General features: G+C 45.5%; 1 protein-coding gene across 2 annotated transcripts in view; it reads left to right on the top strand.

Moving 5' to 3' along the window:
• Positions 1–13,673: 13,673 nt before the first annotated feature.
• Positions 13,674–23,011, top strand: part of LOC144504882 (uncharacterized) — a 168,095-nt gene continuing 158,757 nt past the window's right edge. The window contains exons 1-2 of one of the 2 annotated variants that reach the window (XM_078230641.1): positions 13,676–13,793; positions 14,992–15,141. The gene's annotated coding sequence lies outside the window, so the exon portion shown is untranslated. Of the gene's footprint in view, positions 13,794–14,991; positions 15,142–23,011 lie in introns of both variants that reach the window. The other variant, XM_078230634.1, reaches the window with a different exon arrangement.

Genomic DNA, 23,011 nt, shown 5'->3' with positions numbered 1-23,011 from the left:
GGTGAGACTCATAAAATCCCGCCCGAGGCCAAGAGAGAATTCTGTTGGGGCGGGCGAGGTAGTAAAATTCCGGCCATAGTATCAGATTCAATGAAGAAACATACAAATTAGCAAGAAAAAGCAATAGGCCTGCATATTGAAAGCAGTTTAAAATTCAGCAAAGGAGGACCAAGGGACTGATTAAGGAGGGAAAAATAGGGTGGAATTCTCCCCCCAAAATTCTAAGTGTCAAATTTGTGGGAATACTGGAGTAATTCACATTTTCTTTTTCAGTGGGACTTCAGACAAGAATCTCCCACACTCTGTGCAATGCAGAGGCCACCAGTGTGATATATTTAAATTTCAGGGGAAATTCCCGCTGGGGAGGCTGAAATCAGCGGGATTCTGCGCTTGCACAGTGGCTCCACACTGTCAGCCTGCAGTTTGCTGGCCAGTTCAATCGCTGACCAGCCTGGAATCCCCGCAGTGCTGCCCCCCCCCCAATCTCCAGCCCAGCCCAGTCAGTTCCCCCCAGCAGTGCCAACCAAATTGCTGGACCTCTGATGGAAATCTTTGTCGCTTCTTTGGACACGGGTGAGGTCCCTGAGGATTGGAGGATAGCGAATGTGGTCCCATTGTTTAAGAAGGGTAGCAGGGATAACCCAGGAAATTATAGGCCGGGGAGCTTGACGTCCGTGGTAGGGAAGTTGTTGGAGAGGATTCTTAGAGACAGGATGTATGTGCATTTAGAACGGAACAATCTCATTAGTGACAGGCAGCATGGTTTTGTAAGAGGGAGGTCGTGCCTTACAAATTTGGTAGAGTTTTTTGAGGAAGTGACAAAAACGGTTGACGAAGGAAGGGCCGTGGATGTCGTCTATATGGATTTCAGTAAGGCATTTGACAAAGTCCCACATGGCAGGTTGGTTAAGAAGGTTAAGGCTCATGGGATACAAGGAGAAGTGGCTAGATGGGTGGAGAACTGGCTTGGCCAGAGGAGACAGAGGGTAGTGGTCGAAGGGTCTTTTTCTGGCTGGAGGTCTGTGACCAGTGGTGTTCCGCAGGGCTCTACTGGGACCTCTGCTATTTGTGATATATATAAATGATTTGGAAGAAGGTGTAACTGGTGCAATCAGCAAGTTTGCGGATGACACGAAGATGGCTGGACTTGCGGATAGCGAAGAGCATTGTCGGGCAATACAGCAGGATATAGATAGGCTGGAAAATTGGGTGGAGAGGTGGCAGATGGAGTTTAATCCGGATAAATGCGAAGTGATGCATTTTGGAAGAAATAATGTAGGGAGGAGTTATACAATAAATGGCAGAGTCATCAGGAGTATAGAAACACAGAGGGACCTAGGTGTGCAAGTCCACAAATCCTTGAAGGTGGCAACACAGGTGGAGAAGGTGGTGAAGAAGGCATATGGTATGCTTGCCTTTATAGGACGGGGTATAGAGTATAAAAGCTGGAGTCTGATGATGCAGCTGTATAGAACGCTGGTTAGGCCACATTTGGAGTACTGCGTCCAGTTCTGGTCGCCGCACTACCAGAAGGACGTGGAGGCGTTAGAGAGAGTGCAGAGAAGGTTTACCAGGATGTTGCCTGGTATGGAGGGTCTTAGCTATGAGGAGAGATTGGGTAAACTGGGGTTGTTCTCCCTGGAAAGACGGAGAATGAGGGGAGATCTAATAGAGGTGTACAAGATTATGAAGGGGATAGATAGGGTGAACAGTGGGAAGCTTTTTCCCAGGTCGGAGGTGACGTTCACGAGGGGTCACGGGCTCAAGGTGAGAGGGGCGAAGTATAACTCAGATATTAGAGGGATGTTTTTTACACAGAGGGTGGTGGGGGCCTGGAATGCGCTGCCAAGTAGGGTGGTGGAGGCAGGCACGCTGACATCGTTTAAGACTTACCTGGATAGTCACATGAGCAGCCTGGGAATGGAGGGATACAAACGATTGGTCTAGTTGGACCAAGGAGCGGCACAGGCTTGGAGGGCCGAAGGGCCTGTTTCCTGTGCTGTACTGTTCTTTGTTCTTTGTTCACCCTCCCCCCCCCCGTAGGCAGGCCCCCCCCCCCGTAGGCAGGCAGAGCCCCCCCCCATTGCAGGCAGACCCCCTCCTCCCGCAGGCAGACCCCCCCCCCACAGGCAGACCTCCCCCTCCCCCCTTGCAGGCAGACAGACTCCCTCTCCCCCGCAGGCAGAACCCCCCCCCTTGCAGGCAGAACCCCCACAGGCAGACCTCCCCCTGCAGGCAGACCCCACCCCTTGCCTGACCCACCGTCCTGATCCCTGGCCTTCCTCCTGCCCCTATGCAGAGCAAGAAGTTTAACAACACCAGGTTAAAGTCCAACAGGTTTATTTGGTAGTAAAAGCCACACAAGCCTTCGGAGCCCCAAGCCCCTTCCTCAGGTGAGTGGGAATTCTGTTCACAAACAGGGCATATAAACACACAAACTCAATTTACATGAATAATGGTTGGAATGCGAATACTTACAGCTAATCAAGTCTTTATGATACAAACAATGTGAGTGGAGAGAGCATCAAAACAGGCTAAAGAGATGTGTATTGTCTCCAGACAGGACAGCCAGTGAGACTCTGCAGGTCCAGGCAGGCTGTGGGGATTACAAATACTGTGACATGAACCCAATATCCCGGTTGACAATCACCAGGCAAGACTGTTCTCTTCCTGTTGGGGAGCACTTCAGCGGTCACGGGCATTCGGCCTCTGATATTCGGGTAAACGTTCTCCAAGGTGGCCGTCACGACACACGACGGCGCAGAGTCGCTGAGCGGAAACTGATAGCCAAGTTCCGCACACATGAGGACGGCGTCTCCCGGGATATTGGGTTCATGTCACACTATTTGTAATCCCCACAGCCTGCCTGGACCTGCAGAATGTGGTGACCCACTGTAATTACATGTTGCATGCCTGGACACACCCCTGCTGCACCTGACCCGAGACTCCTCCCTTTCCACCTGAACGAGATATAAAGGTGACGGTTCCTCCCATCTGCCTCAGTCTGGGCCAGGCTAGCTACAAGGGTGTGTTCCAGTTCTTTGCGATTAAAAGCCTGTTATTTTCACTCACTCGCTGGAGTCCTCAAAATTGATGGTGCATCAATTTTAATCGCAAAGAAAAAAAAAGCAGAACTCATAGGATGGAGCAAATTTTAAAGACTGATAAATTAGACCTGGATCCTCAAGTTGTGGGAGCTGCCAACAGCTTCGATCACTGGCTGAAGTGCTTTGAAGCCTTCCTCGAAGCCTCCGCTGTCGTCCAGTCCAAATCAGACAAGAACAAAGAACAAAGAACAATGCAGCACAGGAACAGGCCCTTCGGCCCTCCAAGCCCGCGCCGCTCCTTGGTCCAAACTAGACCATTCTTTTGTATCCCTCCATTCCCACTCCGTTCATATGGCTGTCCAGATAAGTCTTAAACGTTCCCAGTGTGTCCGCCTCCACCACCTTGCCTGGCAGCGCATTCCAGGCCCCCACCACCCTCTGTGTAAAATATGTCCGTCTGATATCTGTGTTAAACCTCCCCCCCTTCACCTTGAACCTATGACCCCTCGTGAACATCACCACCGACCTGGGGAAAAGCTTCCCACCGTTCACCCTATCTATGCCTTTCATAATTTTATACACCTCTATTAAGTCTCCCCTCATCCTCCGTCTTTCCAGGGAGAACAACCCCAGTTTACCCAATCTCTCCTCATAACTAAGCCCCTCCATACCAGGTAACATCCTGGTAAACCTCCTCTGTACTCTCTCCAAAGCCTCCACGTCCTTCTGGTAGTGTGGCGACCAGAACTGGACGCAGTATTCCAAATGCGGCCGAACTAACGTTCTATACATCTGCAACATCAGACCCCAACTTTTATTCTCTATGCCCCGTCCTATAAAGGCAAGCATGCCATATGCCTTCTTCACCACCTTCTCCACCTGTGACGTCACTTTCAAGGATCTGTGGACTTGCATACCCAGGTCCCTCTGCGTATCTACACCCTTTATGGTTCTGCCATTTATCATATAGCTCCTCCCTACATTATTTCTACCAAAATGCATCACTTCGCATTCATCAGGATTGAACTCCATCTGCCATTTCTTTGCCCAAATTTCCAGTCTATCTATATCCTTCTGTAGCTTCTGACAATGCTCCTCACTATCTGCAAGTCCTGCCAATTTTGTGTCGTCTGCAAACTTACTGATCACCCCAGTTACACCTTCTTCCAGATCATTTATATAAATCACAAACAGCAGAGGTCCCAATACAGAGCCCTGCGGAACACTACTAGTCACAGGCCTCCAGCCGGAAAAAGACCCTTCCACTACCACCCTCTGTCTTCTGTGACCAAGCCAGTTCTCCACCCATCTAGCCACCTCCCCCTTTATCCCATGAGATCCAACCTTTTTCACCAGCCTACCATGAGGGACTTTGTCAAACGCTTTACTGAAGTCCATATAGACGACATCCACGCCCCTTCCCTCGTTAACCATTTTGGTCACTTCTTCAAAAAACTCCACCAGGTTAGTGAGGCATGACCTCCCTCTCACAAAACCATGCTGACTATCATTAATGAGTTTATTCCTTTCTAAATGCGCATACATCCTATCTCTAAGAATCTTCTCCAACAACTTCCCCACCACGGACGTCAAGCTCACCGGCCTATAATTACCCGGGTTATCCTTCCTACCCTTCTTAAATAACGGGACCACATTAGCTATCCTCCAATCCTCTGGGACCTCACCTGCGTCCAGTGACGAGACAAAGATTTGCGTCAGAGGCTCAGCGATTTCATCTCTCGTCTCCCTGAGCAGCCTTGGATAGATTCCATCAGACCCTGGGGATTTGTCAGTCTTTAAATTCTCTAACAAACCTAACACTTCCTCCTTTGTAATGGAGATTTTCTCCAACGGTTCAACACTCCCCTCCGAGACACTCCCAGTCAACATATCCTTCTCCTTTGTGAATACCGACGCAAAGTATTCATTTAGGATCTCCCCTACTTCTTTGGGCTCCAAGCATAATTCCCCACTTTTGTCCCTGAGAGGTCCGATTTTTTCCCTGACAACCCTTTTGTTCCTAACGTATGAATAAAATGCCTTGGGATTCTCCTTAATCCTGTCTGCCAAGAACATTTTGTGACCCCTTTTTGCTCTTCTAATTCCCCGTTTGAGTTCTTTACAAGCTGCACGTGTTCCACGCCCGGGTAAGCAACGTGGTATATTCCACCATCCGTGACGCTGAGATGTACAGGGACGTGCTAGAACTCCTAAAGAGCCAGTATAGTAAACGGACGAACGAAGTCTATGCCAGACACCTTCTGGCTCCTCGAAGACAGCGGCCGGGAGAATCGAGTGCACAGTTTCTCCGCGAACTACGGGTACTTGGCAGGGCCTGTAATTGCAAGGCCCTGCCGTGCAGTGCACGGAGGACTTAATCCGCGATGCCTATGTTACGGGCATCGCGTCCAACTACATTCGGCAGCGACTGCTGGAGCAAGGTGGGCTGGACCTACCAAAAACAGTGACGCTCGCTGAATCTTTAGAGGTGGCCTCCCGTAACCACGAAGCTTACGCACCCGACCACGCGGTTGCATCATGGGCACCACGGCCGCTGCCACTCCAGTATCTAGGAGGGCCGCAGACTTACGCCACACTGCGCCCCACCAACGACTCGACTGCTGCGGCTGTTGCAGGTCCGAAGTGTTATTTTTGCGGCCTGGGGAAGCACCCCTGAAGACGCTGCCCGGCAAGGGAGGTGTTCTGCTCTGGGTGCGGGAAGAAGGGCCACTATGCTAAAGTCTGCAGGGCAAAGTGGTCCTTGAAGCCAAACAGTGCCGCGTGCGACCCGAGGGAGCCGCCATTTCAGACGCCATCGGCCGCGTGTGAGTCAAGGGAGCCGCCATTTCCCTTTCCACCTGAACGAGGTATAAAGGTGACGGTTCCTCCCCTCTGCCTCAGTCTGGGCCAGGCTAGCTACAAGGGTGTGTTCCAGTTCTTTGCGACTAAAAGCCTGTTATTTTCACTCATTCGCTGGAGTCCTCGTAAATTGATGGTGCATCACAGAGTCTCACTGGCTGTCCTGCCTGGAGGCAATACACATCTCTTTAGCCTGTCTTGATGCTCTCTCCACTCACATTGTTTGTATCTTAAAGACTTGATTAGCTGTAAGTATTTGCATTCCAACCATTATTCATGTAAATTGAGTTTGTGACTTTATATGCTCTGTTTGTGAACAGAATTCCCACTCATCTGAGGAAGGGGCTTGGGGCTCCGAAAGCTTGTGTGACTTTTGCTACCAAATAAACCTGTTGGACTTTAACCTGGTGTTGTTAAACTTATTACTGTGTTTACCCCAGTCCAACGCCGGCATCGCCACAACATGCCTATGCAGAGTAGCAGCAGGACCCTCCACCCCCACCAATTGTACCCTAGGCCCCACCCCTAGCCCCCTCCCCAATAGGCCGCACCTCCTTAGCACTGTCCTATGCCCGATGGGCAGTGCCAAGGTGCCCCCTGGGCATGGGCACTTTGCCCCTTGGGCCAGGGCGCCATGCCCAGGGGGAACCACCCCCTCACTGCCCGATCCCCTAGGGGGCCCTGATTGTCCCCCTTCACTCCAGCGGAGTCATCCTGATAGTTCCCCGAAAGTAGGGAGCTACTTTAAACCCTGCTGGAGTGGAACAGGGAGAGGCTAGCGGGCCCGGAGAATTCAGTCCCGGGCCCGCTAATCACATTGAAATAACATTAAAATTAGATTAAAATAACTTACCTGTCTTCCTGCCAGTTTCCAGTGTGGATCTGATGGCGCCAGAAATCCATGGGAGATGTGCGTACAGTGGGAATGCAAACGCGAATCCCGTGCATGCCCGGATGCGAGATTCTCTCACCCCACTGCACTAGAAAACTAGCGCGGCGGAGTGGGAGAATAGCCCCCATAGAGTATGAAGGCAAACGAGTGGGGAACATTAAAACTGACTGCAAAAGTTTCTAAATGTTCGTAAAGAGACAAAGATTATAGAATTATAGAATCTCTACAATGCAGAAGGAGACCATTTGGCCCATCGAGTTTGCACCGACCACAATCCCACCCAGGCCCTATTCCCACAACACCACATGTTCACCCTGCTAATCCCCTGATACTAGGGTCAATTTAGCATGGCCAATCAACCTAACCGCGCATCTTTGGACTGTGGGAGGAAACCAGAGCACCGGGAGGAAATCCACGTAGACACGGGGAGAATGTGCAAACTCCACACAGACAGTGACCCGAGGCCGGAATTGAACCCAGGTCCCTGGCACTGTGAGGCAGCAGTGCTAACCACTGTTCCACTTGCCGCCCCAAAAATGAATGTAGGCCCCTTAGTGTCAGAAACAGGAGAATTCATATCGGGGAATAAAGAAATGACCGAAGAATTAAATTTGTACTTTGCTTCAGTCTTCAAAAAGAAAGACATGAATAATGTACCAGAAGTTCTGAGAGAAACAAGTTTCAGTGAGGAACTCAAGGAAATCAGCATTAGTAGAGGAATGGTTTTGGGGAAATTGATGGGATTGAAGGTGGATAAATCTCCAGGGCCTGATAATCTTCATCCCAGAGCACTTAAGGAAGGAAGTGGTCCTGGAAATAGTAGATCCACTGGTGGTTATTTTCCAAAATTCTTTGGATTCTGGACTGGTTCCTACAGATTGGAGAGTAGCTAATGTAAGCCCGCTATTTAAAAAGGGGGGTTGAGAGAAAACAGCGAACTATAGACCAGTGAGCCTAATGTCAGTACTGGGGAAGTTCATCATAGAATCATAGAAATCATAGAAACCCTACAGTGCAGAAAGAGGCCATCTGGCCCATCGAGTCTGCACCGACCACAATCCCACCCAGGCCCTATCCCCATATCCCTACACATTTACCTGCTAATCCCTCTAACCTACGCATCTCAGGACACTAAGGGGCAATTTTAGCATGGCCAATCAACCTAACCCGCACATCTTTGGACTGTGGGAGGAAACTGGAGCACCCAGAGGAACCCCACGCAGACACGGGGAGAATGTGCAAACTCCACACAGACAGTGACTCAATCCGGGAATCGAACCCAGGTCCCTGGAGCTGTGAAGCAGCAGTGCTAACCACTGTGCTACCGTTGCTAGAATCCATTATCAAGGTTTTTGCAACTCAGCATTTGGAAGGCAGTGATATAATCAAACAAAGTCAACATGGATTTACAAAGGGAAACTTGTGCTTGACAAAGCTATTGGAATTCTTTGAGGATGTAACTAGTAGAGTTGACCGAGGAGAACTGGTGGATGTGGTTTATTTAGATTTTCAGAAGGCTTTCGACAAGGTCTCACATAACAGACTGCTATGTAAAGTTAAAGCACATGGGATTGCAGATAATGTCTTGAGATGGATAGAAAGCTGGTTAGCAGATCGGAAGCGTAGAGTTGGAGATTTTCACAGTAACTTCATTGCACAAGTAAGCCTACTTGTGACTAATAAATAAACTATACTTACTTTTACTTAAGAGTTGGCATAAATGGGTCTTTTTCTGGTAGTGAGTGACTAGTGGGATTCTGCAGAGATCTGTGCTAGGACCTCAACTGTTCACATTATATTTTAATGATGTGGAAGAGGGAACTGAATGTATTATCTCCAAATTTGCAGATAATACAAAGTTGGTTGGGAGGCTGAGCTGTGAGGAAGATGCAGAGATGCCTCAGCGTGATTTGGACAGGCTAAGTGTGTGGGCATTTGCATGGCAGATTCAGTATAATGTGGATAAATGTGAGGTTATCCACTTTGGTAGCATTAATAGGATGATAGATTATTACTTGAATGGGTGTAAATTCAGAGAGGTGGATACACAGTGAGACGATGGCGTGTTTGTGCATCAGTCGCTGAAAGTAAGCATGTAGTTACAGCAGGCAGTAAGGAAGGCAAATGGTATATTGGCCTTCATAGCGAGAGGATTTGAGTACAGGGATAGGGATGTTTTGCTGCGATTGTATAGGGCATTTGTGAGGCCACGCCTGGAGTATTGTGTGCAGTTTCAGTGTCCTTATCTGAGGAAGGATATCCTTGCTATAGAGGGAGTACAGCGAAAGTTTACCAGGCTGATTCCTGGGATGGCAGGTGTGCCATATGAGGAGAGACTAAGTCAGTTAGGATTATATTCATTGGAGTTTAGAAGAGTGAGAAGGGATCTCACAGAAAATTCTAACAGGGTTAGACAGGGTAGATTGAAAAAAAATGTTGGGTGAGTCCAGAACTGTCTTGGACATTGTCTGTAAGGTATAATTATGAGTATGACTACAACTCAGCAGTTCTTTGACAAATCTGTGACAAGCCCCCTGATGTTAGTAAGAAAGGCTAAACAGGGTCAGCAGGGTTGAATTTTCCATTGTCATTTATGGTGCTTAGGTTGATCCCGGCTGGTCCGTCCAACTTCATTCTGCTTAAACTTCGTAGAGGTTTGCTACAACTGAATGGCTCACTCGGCCATTTCAGAGGGCAATTAAGAATCAACCATATTTCCGTGGGTATGGAGTCATATCTGAGCTAGACCAGGTCAGGATGTCAGATTTCATCCCCTAAAGGACATTAGTGAGCCAAATGCTTTTTCCAACAATGTTTCATGGTCGCCACTATCGAGATCAGCTCCAGGACCACTGTATTACTAGCCTGGCGACATTACCATTATACCACCATCTCCCCATGGATCGATGAATACACTCCACCTGCCTGGATGAGCATAGCTCCAAGAACACTCAAGAAGATTATCACCATCCAGGACAAAGCTGCCTGCTTGATTGGTATCCCACATACCAACTTCAATGCCCACTCCCTCCACCAGCAATGCACAATGGTAGCAGTGCACACCGGCTACAAGATGCTTTGCAGCAACTGGTTCCATCGACAGCACATTTTCAATCCATGATCTCTATCACCTAGAAGGACAAGGACAGTAGAGATATTCATGCAGGATTCCAAGGTGTAGGGGAATTGCCGACTGGGATTTAAAACTTCCTGGACAATTTTCATGTATATCCTCACATCAGGAGTTTCACAGGGTCCTGATATGCATTTTCAATAGAAAAATCTGAAGATGGGAAGATTGGGGCCAATATTTTGCTCCTTTTCTATTCTAGCACATCCCTTCTTATGCTCTCCTCCGTCTTTGTCCCTTCCCTACTCCACTCTTTCTCTATTACTCTGACCCATTCACCTTCTGACTTCCTTCTCTTCCTTCTCTCTTCCTTTAGGGCGGCATAGTGGCATTGTTGTTAGCACTGCTGCCTCACAGTGCTAGGGACCCGGTTTGATTCTGATCTTAGGTGACTCTGTGTGGAGTTTGCATGTTCTCCCCATGTCTGCATGGGTTTCCTCTGGTGGCTCCGGTTTCCTCCCACAGTCCAAAGATGTGCAAGTTAGGTGGATTGGCCATGCTAAATTACCCTTTAGTGTCCAAAGATGTGTAAAGTAGGGGGATTAACGGGGTAAATACGTGGGATTATGGGGATAGGGCATGGGGCTGGGCCTGGGTAAAATGCTCCTTCGGAGAGTCGTTGCAGACAGATGGATTCTGTGATTACCTTTTTCCCTCCCTTGTTCCGCCATCTTTACCTCAGTCTTAGACCAGTTATCTTCCTGTCCAATCAATTTGATATTGGCTACTTTTGTTTAGCAGGAGATTAACTAGTGAAAAAGATGTAATTACATGATTGGTGGTTTGGTTAATGATTGAAATGGAAACTGTCCACTTTCCTCACAAAAAAATTACTTGATGATGGCCAGAATCCTCTGACCTTGCCCACGGCTGAGATTCTCCAGTTACACGAAAATAAATTGAGTTTTGGCCGAGTGCCAAATTCTGTGTTCTTGCTGGCAGCGGTTGCAAACCTATTTCTCTCTTTATTTCTCAGAATCACAACCCTACTCTCTGGAATCAACTATTGAAAAGTACAACTACTTTTTTGAGCAAGGTTTGCCAACTTCAATTATGCCAGAGGTTACAAGCCTAGTACCTAACTATTTAAAAAAGAAGCATAATTTAAGAAATGAACCAACCTGACTAAATGAATCTTTTGCAGAAGCATGCCAGCTTTTGTTTGGTCTACGGTAAACATTGGGGCCAACAGATTCCAAACTGTCTTTACATTTGTGAATCCCTTTTCTTGTTTGGTTTTGAATTTTTCCATTTTTTTTATCAAGCAGTCTACAGGAGTTGCAAGCACATAACTGGCTGTAATCAGCACTAGAATGGCTCATTGCTGTTTTACCAGCACTACTGTTTTTAAGGACTGCATCAGAGAACTTTCTTGTCCCTGTATCATTGTACTCATCATTGCTTTCACTCATTTTTTTTCTTTCTGCTTGACTTCCCTTGAACAAATTAGAAGACCTTTTAATCCAAGAGGAACACTGTTGTTTCAGGGTATTTTTCTTGCAATTTCTATCATCCTCGTAAAAAGAAGAATCAGTTGATGAGTCTTCAGAACAGTTATTTAGATTTTGGCATATTTCACACTGCCTGATATGTTGGCACATGTAGTTGTCAAATGTTTGATCAGTTCCATTGTATTTAGAACTGTGCTTTATGGAACTATCAGATGGGACAAACACTTTTGGTTGGAAATAGATGTTATTACATGGGAAATACTGGCCTTTATACTCTGAAGCACAACGTGGCTCACTGTAAAATACTCTGTTGCATTTTATACATTTACAAGTGTCTGCATGAGGGGTCTTGTCCTGTTTTGGCCTAGTTCTACGCATTTCTGTGGGTATAGTCAATGTAGACATATGTTTTGTTAGCTCTTTGGTGTTACACTGCTTCTTTACCAACTCTGCAGTTTTCCTTCGAGAGATTTCTTGCTCCTTCTCTTTGTGTTTGTTGCTCTTCTGGATTTGCTTTTCAAAATGAACCTGCAAATTTTGAATATGCTTAGTTTTATCCATAACTGCACGAATTCTTTCCAGTGAATGTGAAGCTGCCAGACGATGTGGATCACAATTTGAACCCAATTGCTTAGATTGACAAGCAATTGGTTTTCTTGCTTGTAGCCACCTTGTGTTGATTGTATCATATAGATTGTCAACATTTCCATTAACATTAGAAACATCTAGACATGGATTGAGTGGATATTGCGAATTGTTCCGAGTCTCCAACTTCTTACGTAAAAATGTATCTAATTTCTGTGCTGCATTGGTACTAAAAGTGGATGTGCGGTCAATACCTGACAACATGGACTCTGTTTCATTGTAATCGAATTGATATTTGTCTTGAATAAAGGAAGCTGCTTTAACAGCTTCAGGTTTCAAATAGCTTACTCCATGGTTATCTCCTCCACAAGATTGGAAGAGATCGTGCTGATTTTTATTTAACAACTCTAAGTCTGTGTGGACTGAAGAATCAGAAGTGGAAATACTTCTGCTCTCTGGATAATATGTGTGAGCTTTGATAGAATTATGTCTTATGCCTGGGCTACACCTGTGTATTTCTACATTCTTGTCAGGTATGTAAAATATTTTGCCTTTTTTCTTATAACATTTGTTTTCTCTGATTTGGCATCTATGGTATCTGTCATTTTGATAGCAGTTTTGATTATGTGGGAGTACAGAATTATTTACTTCTATAGTGGCATTTGATTTGCTATGTTGTGGAACTTCCAAACTGTTTAATTGTTGAATATCAGAAACTGAAGAAGTCTTGCTATGAAGCTTGTTGAATCCTTCACAATTCCTGATGGATTTTGACAGTTCTAGAAAGAACAAAATAATCAGCAGATAATAATTTGAAAGGTGTTACCCCAGCAAAATAAATCAATCAAGTCAGTTAAATTTATTCGGACTATTTTCTTGAGAAGGGAGTAAATGCTGACGTTAACTGCTTGAGCTGAATGATGTGTTTCTTATTTGTAACTTCTATATGTCTATCTGCTTCAATTAAAAAGTCATAAGAAGAAAGATAGCACAATAACGCATCATATTGGCGCTCCACCTTGCAGTTCTATGGAGTGCAAGAGTAAAGGTTTGATTTCCCCATATCTTTGATTAGCCAATCTTTGCTGGAGATCATTGTCAGCAATTAGTTAGTAGTGATTAGGAAAGTCATATTCGGAACCTGGCATCAGATCATTTATCCTTTGGCCATAGGAATGATACAGTCTTTGAGGGAAAAGTTTAGAAGGTAAGTTTGCATATAACAGAAGCTAGATCTGATGTATTTTTAATACTAATTTTGTTTTGTTTTTTATACAGAGGGTGGTGGGTGCCTGGAACTTGCTGCCGGGGGAGGTAGTGGAAGCAGATATGACAGTGAGTTTTAAGGGGCGTCTGGACAAATACATGAATAGATTGGGAGTAGAGGGATATTATACCCGGAAGGGTAGGGGTTTTAGTTCAGTCGGGCAGCATGGTCGGTGCAGGCTTGGAGGGCCGAAGGGCCTGTCCCTGTGCTGTAATTTTCTTTGTTCTTTGTTCTTTGTTCTAATAGTACTCTCACTATGTTTTATTTTCTGTAGTATGATATGCCCATGGCCATATGTCCAATAAGGGGTGGGAAATCCAACACCTGAATGAATTCTAGGTCTCAACCACATGCCTGAGCTGCTCTTGCGACACTATGTTTAAATATAAACAGCCTAATTGGACAGAAGTGACATTGGCAGCCAGTTAGAGTTGCCAAGCTTGCACAGAAGGTGAGAGCTGCCTGCTTGGTGACAGTAGCAAAGTCACGCGGCAGCATATTGTGGCTGTCGCTGTATACTTGATTAAAGAAGGCAGCTTCTCGAGGGGAACTGTGGCAGAAGGTAATCATGGACTCAAGAATAAGTTCAGCACTCATGTTCGTGCTCATTGACCCCACAGATAAGATTTTAAAATCTATAAAGCAATTGATCTGGGCCCTGTGGTGAACCTGATAGCTGTGCACAAGTTTGTCTGGGCTCACTGGAAAACATTTAAAAATTATTATGCAGAACTGACAGACCCTTAACAAGGAACTTAAGCAGCTGTTAACTGGCTGCATCCACAGTTTCAGGTCTATGACCTTTCTGATGATTTGAAATGGTAACTCTCTTTCTCTTTCTGGTCACCCTATTCTCGAAAGGATATTATTAAACTAGAAAGAGTGCAGAAAAGATTTACTAGGATGCTACCGGGACTTGATTGATTGAGTTATAAGGAGAGGCTGGATAGACTGGGAGTTTTTCCCCTGGAGGGTAGGAGGCTTAGGGGTGATCTTGTGGAGATCTTTTAAATAATGAGGGGCATAGATCAGCTAGATAGTCAACATCTTTTCCCAAAGGTAGGGGAGTCTAAAACTAGAGGGCATAGGTTTAAGGTGAGAGGGGAGAGATACAAAAGTGTCCAGAGGGGCAATTTTTTCACTCAATGGGTAGTGAGTGGCTGGAATGAGCTAGAAGCAGTAGTAGAGGCGGGTACTATTTTGTCTTTTAAAAATAATTTAAATAGTTACAGGGGTAAGATGTGTGGAGAGGAATATGGCCAAATGCAGGCAATTGGGACTAGCTTAGTGGTAAAACCTGGGTGGCATGGACAAGTTGGGCTTAAGGGCCTGTTTCCATGCTGTAAACCTCTATGAGGCAGCATAGTGGCACAGTGGTTAGCACTGCTGCCTTACAGCACCAAGGACCCGATTTCGATTCCCGGCTTGGGTCACTGTGTGGAGGTTGCACGTTCTCCCCATGTCTGTATGGGTTTCCTCCGGGTGCTCCAGTTTCCTCCCACACTCTGAACATGTGCGGGTGAGGTAGATTGACCATGCTAAATTGCCCCTTCGTGTAAGGGGGACTAGCTAGGGTAAATGCATGGGGTTATGGGGATAGGGCCTGGGTGGGATTGTGGTTGGTTCAGACTCGATGGACCAAATGGCCTCCTTCTGCACTGTAGGATGCTATGATTCTATGACTCTATTACTCTATGACTCCACAGATGCCACCAGCTCAGCTGAGTTTTGTCCCACATTTTCTGTTTCTTTAATTTCAGACTTTTAGCAACAGCAGCATTTTACTTTTGTAGATTGGGAACAGTTCCCCTATTAGCATTGGTAGTGGTGAACATGAACACCATGGTTATGTGGTGGACCAGGAGACTCTCAAGGTTCTCCCTCAGAAGCGAGTGCGAGCAGGTGGCCAGGTAGGTCAACTCTGAACTCTGAACCCAAGGCGCATTCGCAGTGCCACATAATCCCTTGTGGTCAATTAATGCATCTTTTACCCACAACACAAGCAATCTATCAATGTTGCACAGTCTCTCACTCCTCCAGCATGTAAGGTCAAAGTAATTTCCCTTGACATCAAAGCCACATTTGGCCAAATGTAACATCAAGGATCCTGAGCAAAATTAAGTCAATGGGAATTGGAAGAGGAAGTTCTCCACTGGCCAAGGCATTCTGGAGATAGTTTCAGATTTGCCCATGAACCTGAATCACATTTCTTGCAACCAAAGGCTGCCAAAATCAATAATTGCTTTTGTGATCATTTGTCTCCTATTGTACCTCTCCTCTGTATCTGTGGTAGGGCTCCTCATAATAATATTATTGATATTAAATAGCTTCCAAAAGATTTAATTTAAAGTAGTAAGTCATGGCAGTAGAGTTCAAAGCTGTGATGTGCTCTTCCTGCACTATGTGGGAAGCCAGGAAGTGTCTCCAGCTGCAGCTACTGGAAGCCTGGTTTTCATAGCTGCATTGGCGGTTAGGAATACTGTGAAGCATCCATGAAGCAGAAAATATCATGGATAACACAAATAGAGAGGTGGGCACACTGCAGGCTGAAATACCACAGGGAAGAAGGGAATGGGTTACCACCAGGAAGAGATAGCCAGGCAATGCAGGAATATCTTGTGGCTATTCCCCTGCAAAGCAGATATACAGGTTTGGATACTGTTGAGGGGAATGGTCTCTCAGGGTAAAGCATCAATAGCCAAATCTGTTGCTCTATGGTTGGCCCTGCTGCACAGGGGAGCAATGCTTATATAAGATTCAATTGTAAGGGTAATAGATAGGCTAAACTCCAGGATGGTATGTTGCCTCCCTGGTGCTAGGGTCAAGGATGTCTCACAGCAACTACAGGACATTCTGAAGATGGAGGGTGAACAGTCTGTGGCTGTGGTACACATTGGTACAAATGACCTAGGACAAAAAGGATGAGGTCCTAAAAGCAGAATATAGGGAATTTAGAATTAAGTTGAAAAGTAGGATCTCAAAAGGTGGTGATCTCAGGATTACTACTAGTGCTACTTGCTGGTTAGAGTGGAAAAAGCAGGATATAACAGATGAACGTGTGGCTGAATAGATGGTGTGAGTGGAAGGGTTTCAGATTCCTGGAACATTGGGGCAAATTCTGGGGAAGGTGGGACCAACACAAACTGGATGGCTTACACCTGGGTAGGATCAGGGCTGATGTCCTTGGGAGATTATTTGCTTGAGTGGTTGGGAAGGGTATAGGGGGATGGGAACCTATGCAAGGAGTCGGGGAGAAGGAATCAATGACAAGAACAAAAGACAGTTAGGGGAATTAAGAAAAGTGAGAAGCAGAGAAATCAAGGGCCAGAATCAAGCAGGGCCTCAGTGAAGAAATAGTGGTAATGTTCAAAAGGCAAAAGGCCCTTTGTGCCTTAACACGCAGAGCATTGGCAATAAATGAGGATGAATTAATCACACAAATAGATGCAAATGGGAATGATATAGTTGGAATTGTGGAGTCACAGCTGCACGGTGACCAGGAAAGGAATTGAATATCCAGGGGTATTTAGTATTTAAGAAGAACAGCCAAAAAGGAAAGAGGAAATTAATGCAATAGTGAGGAAAACTATTAGCTCCGATGCTCTCGAATCTGTATGGGTAGAGCTGAGAAACACTAAGCAGCAAAAAACGTAAGTGGGAGTTGAATTACAGACCCAAAAGCTGTCGTGGTGATGTTGAGATTGGCATTAAACAAGAAATTAGAGATGCATCCAATAAATTTGGGCAGTATGGTGGCACACCGGTTAGCACTGCTACCTCACAGCGCCAGGGACCCAGGTTCAATTCTGCCTTGGGTGACTGTGTGGAGTTTATTCTCCCAATGCCTGAGTGGGTTTCCTTTAGGTGCTCTGGTTTCCTCCCATACTCCAAATATGTGTGGGTTAGGTGAATCAGCCATGCTAAATTGCCCCTGAATATCCCAATATGTGTAGGGTAGGAGGATAAGTGGATTAAATACATGAGGTCATGGGGATAGGGCCTGGGTAGAATGCTCTGTTGGAGAGTTGGTGCAGACTCAATGGACCAAATGACTTCCTTCTGCCTTGTATGGATTCGATAATTCTATGAAAGGAGCATCTGTAATTATGATTTTATGGTGACTTTAATCTGCATATAGATTGGGCAAATCAAATGACTAACTATATCACAGAGGAGGAATTCCTGGGTGTATATGGGGTCGTTTTCTGGACCAATACGTTGAGGCACCAACTAGAGAACAGGTCATCCTAGATTGAGTATTGTGCAATGAAGGAAATAATTGGCAATCTAGTTGTGTGATACCGCTTGTGGATGAGCAACCATAATATGATAGCACTCTTCATCTAGATGGAAATGATATAGTTGATTCTGAGATGGGGGTCCTGAACCCTGATGAAGGAAACTATGATGGTATGAGGCGCGAGTGGCTACAATGGATTGGGAAACGTTACTTGAAAGGATAACGTTGGATAAGCAAAGAGTGTATGGGTGAATTGTAACAATTGTTTATTCCTATCTGGTGCTGGAAAACAGGAAAGGAGGCCAAACCATAACTTACAAGGGAATTTAGAGATAATATTAGATCCAAGAAAGAGGCATACAAATTGGTCAGAAAAAAACAGCAGACCTGAGGATTGGGAACAGTTTACAATTCAGACAGGAAGGACGAAGGGATTGGTTAAGAAGGGAAAATAGAGTAAGCCTGCAGGAAAAATAAGAACTGATTGTAAAAGTTTCTATAGGTATTTAATGTGAGAAAGATTGGTAAGGACAAATATAGATTCCCTACAGTCAGAAGCAGGAGAATTTATAATGGAGGACAAAAAAATGACTAATCAACTGATCACATACTTTGTTTCCGTCTTCACAATAGAGGACACACTGTGTTGGGAAACACAGGGTTTAGTGAGTGAGAGGCACTGCAGGAAATCAGTATTAGTAGGGAAATGATGTTGGGGAAAGGGATGGGATTGAAGGCCGATAAATCCCCAGGGCCCAATGATCTACATCCCAGAGAACTGTGGCCCTAGAAATAGTGGATGCATTGGTGGTCATTTTCCGAGATTCTATAAACTCTGGAACATCTGGAACAGATTGGAGGGTAGCGAATGTAATTTAAAAAGGGAGGTAGAGAGAAAACTGGAAATTATGGACCAATCACCCCAATTTTGGTAGTGGAGAAAATTCTAGAGTCCATTATAAAAAGTTTAAAACAGAACATTTGGAAAAGAGTAGCAGAATCAGCATGGATTTATAAAAGAGAAAATCGGGGCGATTCTCCCAGCCTGCTGCACTGCTCTATAATGCAGATAAATGTGAGATTATCCACTTTGGTAGCAAAAGCAGCAGGCAGATTTTTATCTGAATAGCTATATATTGAGAGAGGGGAATTTGCAACGAGACCTGGGTGCCCTTGTACATCAGTCACTGATGGTAAGCATGCAGGTGCAACAGGCAGTAAAGAAGGCAAATGGTATGTTGGCCTTCATAACTAAAGGATTCGAGTACAGGAGCAAGGTTGTCTTGTGAAACTACACCTGGAATGTTGTGTGCAGTTTTGGGCTCTTTATCTGAGGAAGGATATTCTTGCTTTAGAAGGAGTGCAGCGAAGATTTACCAGACTGATTCCTGGGATGGCGGAACTGAAGAGCAATTTAATTGGTTGGGGTTATATTTGCTGAAGTTCAGAAGAATGAGTGGGGCTGTCATGAAAACCTATAAAATTGTAACAGACAAGGCAGAGTATGAGCAGGAAGGATGTTCCCGATGGTAGTGGAGTCCAGAACTAGGAGTCATGCTCTGTGGGTACTGGGTAGATCATGTAGATCATTTATTTAATTTTATTTATTAGTGTCACAAATAGGCTTACATTAATATTGCAATGAAGTTACTGTGAAAATTGCCTAGTCACTATGCTTCGGCGCCTGTTCGGGTACACCGAGGGAGAATTTAGCATGGCCAATGCACCTAACCAGCATGACTTTCAGGCTGGGAGGAAATTAGAGCACCCGGAGGAAACCCACGCAGACACGGGGAGAACGTGCAGACTCCGCACAGACAGTGACCCAAGCCGGGAATCAAACCCGGATCCCTGGTGCTGTGAGGCAGCAGTGCTAACCAAGGACTGAGATGCGGCAAAATGTCTTCATCCAGAGAGTGGTAAACCTGTGGAATCTGCTTCCACAGAAAGTAGTTGAGGCCAAAACCTATATGTTTTCTAGAAGGAGGTAGATATAGATCTTGGGGCGAAAGAGATCAAAGTATATGGGGGGAAGACGGGATCAGGTTATTGAGTTGGGTGATCAGCCATGATCTTAATAAATGGTGGAACATGCTCTAAGGGTCGAATGGCCTATTTCTACTCCTATTTTCAATAACCAAAAGCAAAAATGCTGGAAAATCTGAGCAGGTCTGGCAGTATCTGTAAGGATGTTCTATGTTTCTATGTTGCATTGGAGTTATCAGCTAGACTCAGGGGGTAGCCGCAGTCTGCAAGGAATCACACACTCAGGCTGTGTGGTGGTATGAAAACTTGGAGATATAACTATCGCAGAAGGAATAAATCATGGCATCTTCAAGGATATCTTGCACTATATATTGAATCCTGAGCTTTAGAAATAGAGGCATAGAATAAAAAAAGCAAAGAATTTATGGTTAACCTGAATAAAACTCTGGTTTAGCTTCAACTAGCGTATTGTGTCCAATTTTGGGTCTCATACTCTAGGAAAGATGTGAAGGCATTGGCGAGGGTGCAGAAAATTATTTAGAAGAATTTCGAACACAGATGAGGGACATCAGTTTCAAGGATAGATAGGTAACATCCCGGTGATCATGTATTCACTGAATTTAGAGGGAGTGGAACCTCTTCTGCTTGATAAATATTCCAGGCTGATCAGGAGATGCCTTAATTTCCACGTCTGCATTGTCAGTGACTCTGTACCAATGGAAATCCATTCAGTGTAGCAAAACTGAGATCCCACTGTGTCTAAATGCCTTTATCAGTGTCAAAACGTACTTAAACAGTGACCTTGTTACCTGGGAGATGCACTTGAGTGTGGCAGATTATGGAACTCTGGAGGTGTTACCAAAAGATTTCTGGAAGCTAAAGGTGAACAAATTCAGATCACAGTAACCTTGATGATTCTTATTCCAGGAGGCTGCAGATGTCAGCAATGATCTGCTCTGAAAGCTTGAGCTCTCGGAGGCAATGTTGTTCTGTCATGCTAAGGAAGCTGATCGTTCATTTGTAGACTCTGTACTGGAGGCTATCACCTGCTTCTAGGCGGCACGGTAGCACAGTGGTTAGCACTGCTGCTTCACAGCTCCAGGGACCTGGGTTCGATTCCCGGCTTGGGTCACTGTCTGTGTGGAGTTTGCACATTCTCCTCGTGTCTGCGTGGGTTTCCTCCGGGTGCTCCGGTTTCCTCCCACAGTCCAATGATGTGCGGGTTAGGTTGATTGGCCATTCTAAATTGCCCTTAGTGTCCTGAGATGTGTAGGTTAGAGGGATTATTGGGAAACTATGTAGGGATATGGGGCTAGGGCCTGGGTGGGATTGTGGTCGGTGCAGACTCGATGGGCCAAATGGCCTCTTTCTGTACTGTAGGGTTTCTATGATTTCTATGATAAAGCTTTGCATTCATCTTTGCTGTCCTGTGGAGCAGAAAGTGGCTGTGGAGAAGGCATCTCTAGTTTCTGGTGTTGCTACTTCCAATGCTGCTAATGCTATTACTGCTCCTGCTTGTGGTGTTGATTTGGCTGTTGGTGTGCTTGCTGCTAGAATGGTTGCACCTGTTGTCCCTCATCAGAAGTCCATGCTATAGCTGCTATAGTTGCTTAAAATGCAGGCTGACAGCAGGAATAGATGATTAAAGTCTAAGGTAGAGTCTAAGGAGGCGATCTTACCAAAAAAATTCTTAGTGCCAAATGAGCGTTAAAACGGGAGAGAATCACGCCGATTTTTTAGGCGAGCTGCCAGTCACAATTGTATGGCAGTTAGAGAAAAAAGTGCCAGGATGTGATTTGCACCAGTGGCCATTTGGGGGAGTTGGGGGGGGCTGTGGTTGGAGCCTATTCTCACTGAGAAGCTGGCTGCTGTGCTATAGGGGTGCCATTGCACAGGCACCTCGAGCTCCCAGTGCGCTATGTTCACACAGTATACACAGTGCACTGGGATTCCTGTCATTCCTCGATAGCATCCAAGACTCACTAATTATATTTAGATAAGGTAATGCATATTGGAGGGCGCAAAGCCGATTTCACTGGTAGGTCAGTGCCTGTGATACCGCGAGAGTAATATCTTGTCTGATCTAATCGGCTCACCAGGCCGATCGACTAGCGGGATGAGATGGTAAGATCACCCCATAGAATCATAGAATCACACAGTGTAGAAAAGGCCCTTCGGCCCCATTGAGTCTGCACTGACTATAACTACCACTAAAGACGCACTAATCCCATTTTCCTGCACTTGGCCCATATCCTTGAATGTTATGATAGTTCAAGTGCTCATCCAAAATATTTTTTAAAGGTTGTAAGGTTTCTGGCCTCCACGACCTTCCCAGACAGTGCAGATCCTAACCACCCTGTGGAATGAAATTTATTTTCTCAAATCCCTTTTGAATCTCCTCCCTCTTACGCTAAAACTATACCCCCTTGTTATTAACCCCTCAACCAAGAGGAACAGCTGCCATACAGGGGCGGCACCCTGTCCATACAGGGGTGGCACAGTGGCACAATGGTTAGCACTGCTGCCTCACAGCGCCAGGGACCCGGGCTTGATTCCCAGCTTGGGTCACTGTCTGTGCGGTGCCTGCATGTTCTCCCTATGTCTGTGTGGGTTTCCTCTGGGTGCTCTGGTTTCCTCCCACAGTCAGAAAGACGTGCTGGTTGGGTGCAGTGACCATTCTAAATTCTCCCTCAGTGTACCCGAATAGGCGTCGGAGTGTGGCGATTAGGGGATTTTCACAGTAACATTGCATTGCTAATGTAAGTCTCCTTGTAACTAATAAATAAACTATTACCCCTCATAGTCTTATGCACCTCAATCATATTCTCCTTAGCCTTCTCTGCTCTAAAGAAAACAATCCAAGCCAATCTAGTTTCTCCTTATAGCTCAAATGCTCCATCCCAGACAACATCCAGGTGGACCTCCTCTGTATCCCCTCTAGTGCTATGACATCCTTCTTATAGTGAGGTGACCAGAACTGCACACAGTACTCCAGCTGTGGCCTAACCAATGCTCTGTATAATTCCAGCATTACCTACTTATTCTTATACTCTACGCCATAACTGAGAAAAGCAGGTGCCCCCATATGCCTCCTTAACTATCTTATTCATGTGCTCTGCTGACTTTAGGGATTTAGGGAATAACTACCCCAAGATCCATCTATTCCTCTGAGCTTCTCGGTGTTTTGTCATTCATTAACTACTCCCTCATCTTGTTTCTTCTTCCAAAGTGCATCACCTTTCACTTATTAGGTTTAAATACCATCTGATGCTGTTCTGCCCATCTCACCAACCCATCTATATCTTCCTGTACCCTATGACCATCTTCTTCATTATTAACCACCCAGTGTCATCTGCAAACTTACTTAACATTCACCCGACATTTTCATCTATATAATTCATGTATATAATAAATAAGGGTCCCACTACTGAAACTTGCAGTACACCGCTGGACTCCAGCCTCCTGTCACTTGAACAGCCTTCTACCACAGCACTTTGTGTCCTATTTCTAAGCCAGTTTCTGATCCATCTCGCCAAATTTCCCTGAATTCCATG

The sequence above is a fragment of the Mustelus asterias genome, chromosome 2 (assembly GCF_964213995.1).
Source record: "Mustelus asterias chromosome 2, sMusAst1.hap1.1, whole genome shotgun sequence".
Classification (NCBI taxonomy): domain Eukaryota; kingdom Metazoa; phylum Chordata; class Chondrichthyes; order Carcharhiniformes; family Triakidae; genus Mustelus; species Mustelus asterias.
Note: the sequence above shows the minus strand (reverse complement) of the source record. Positions and strands in the feature narration are given on the sequence as shown.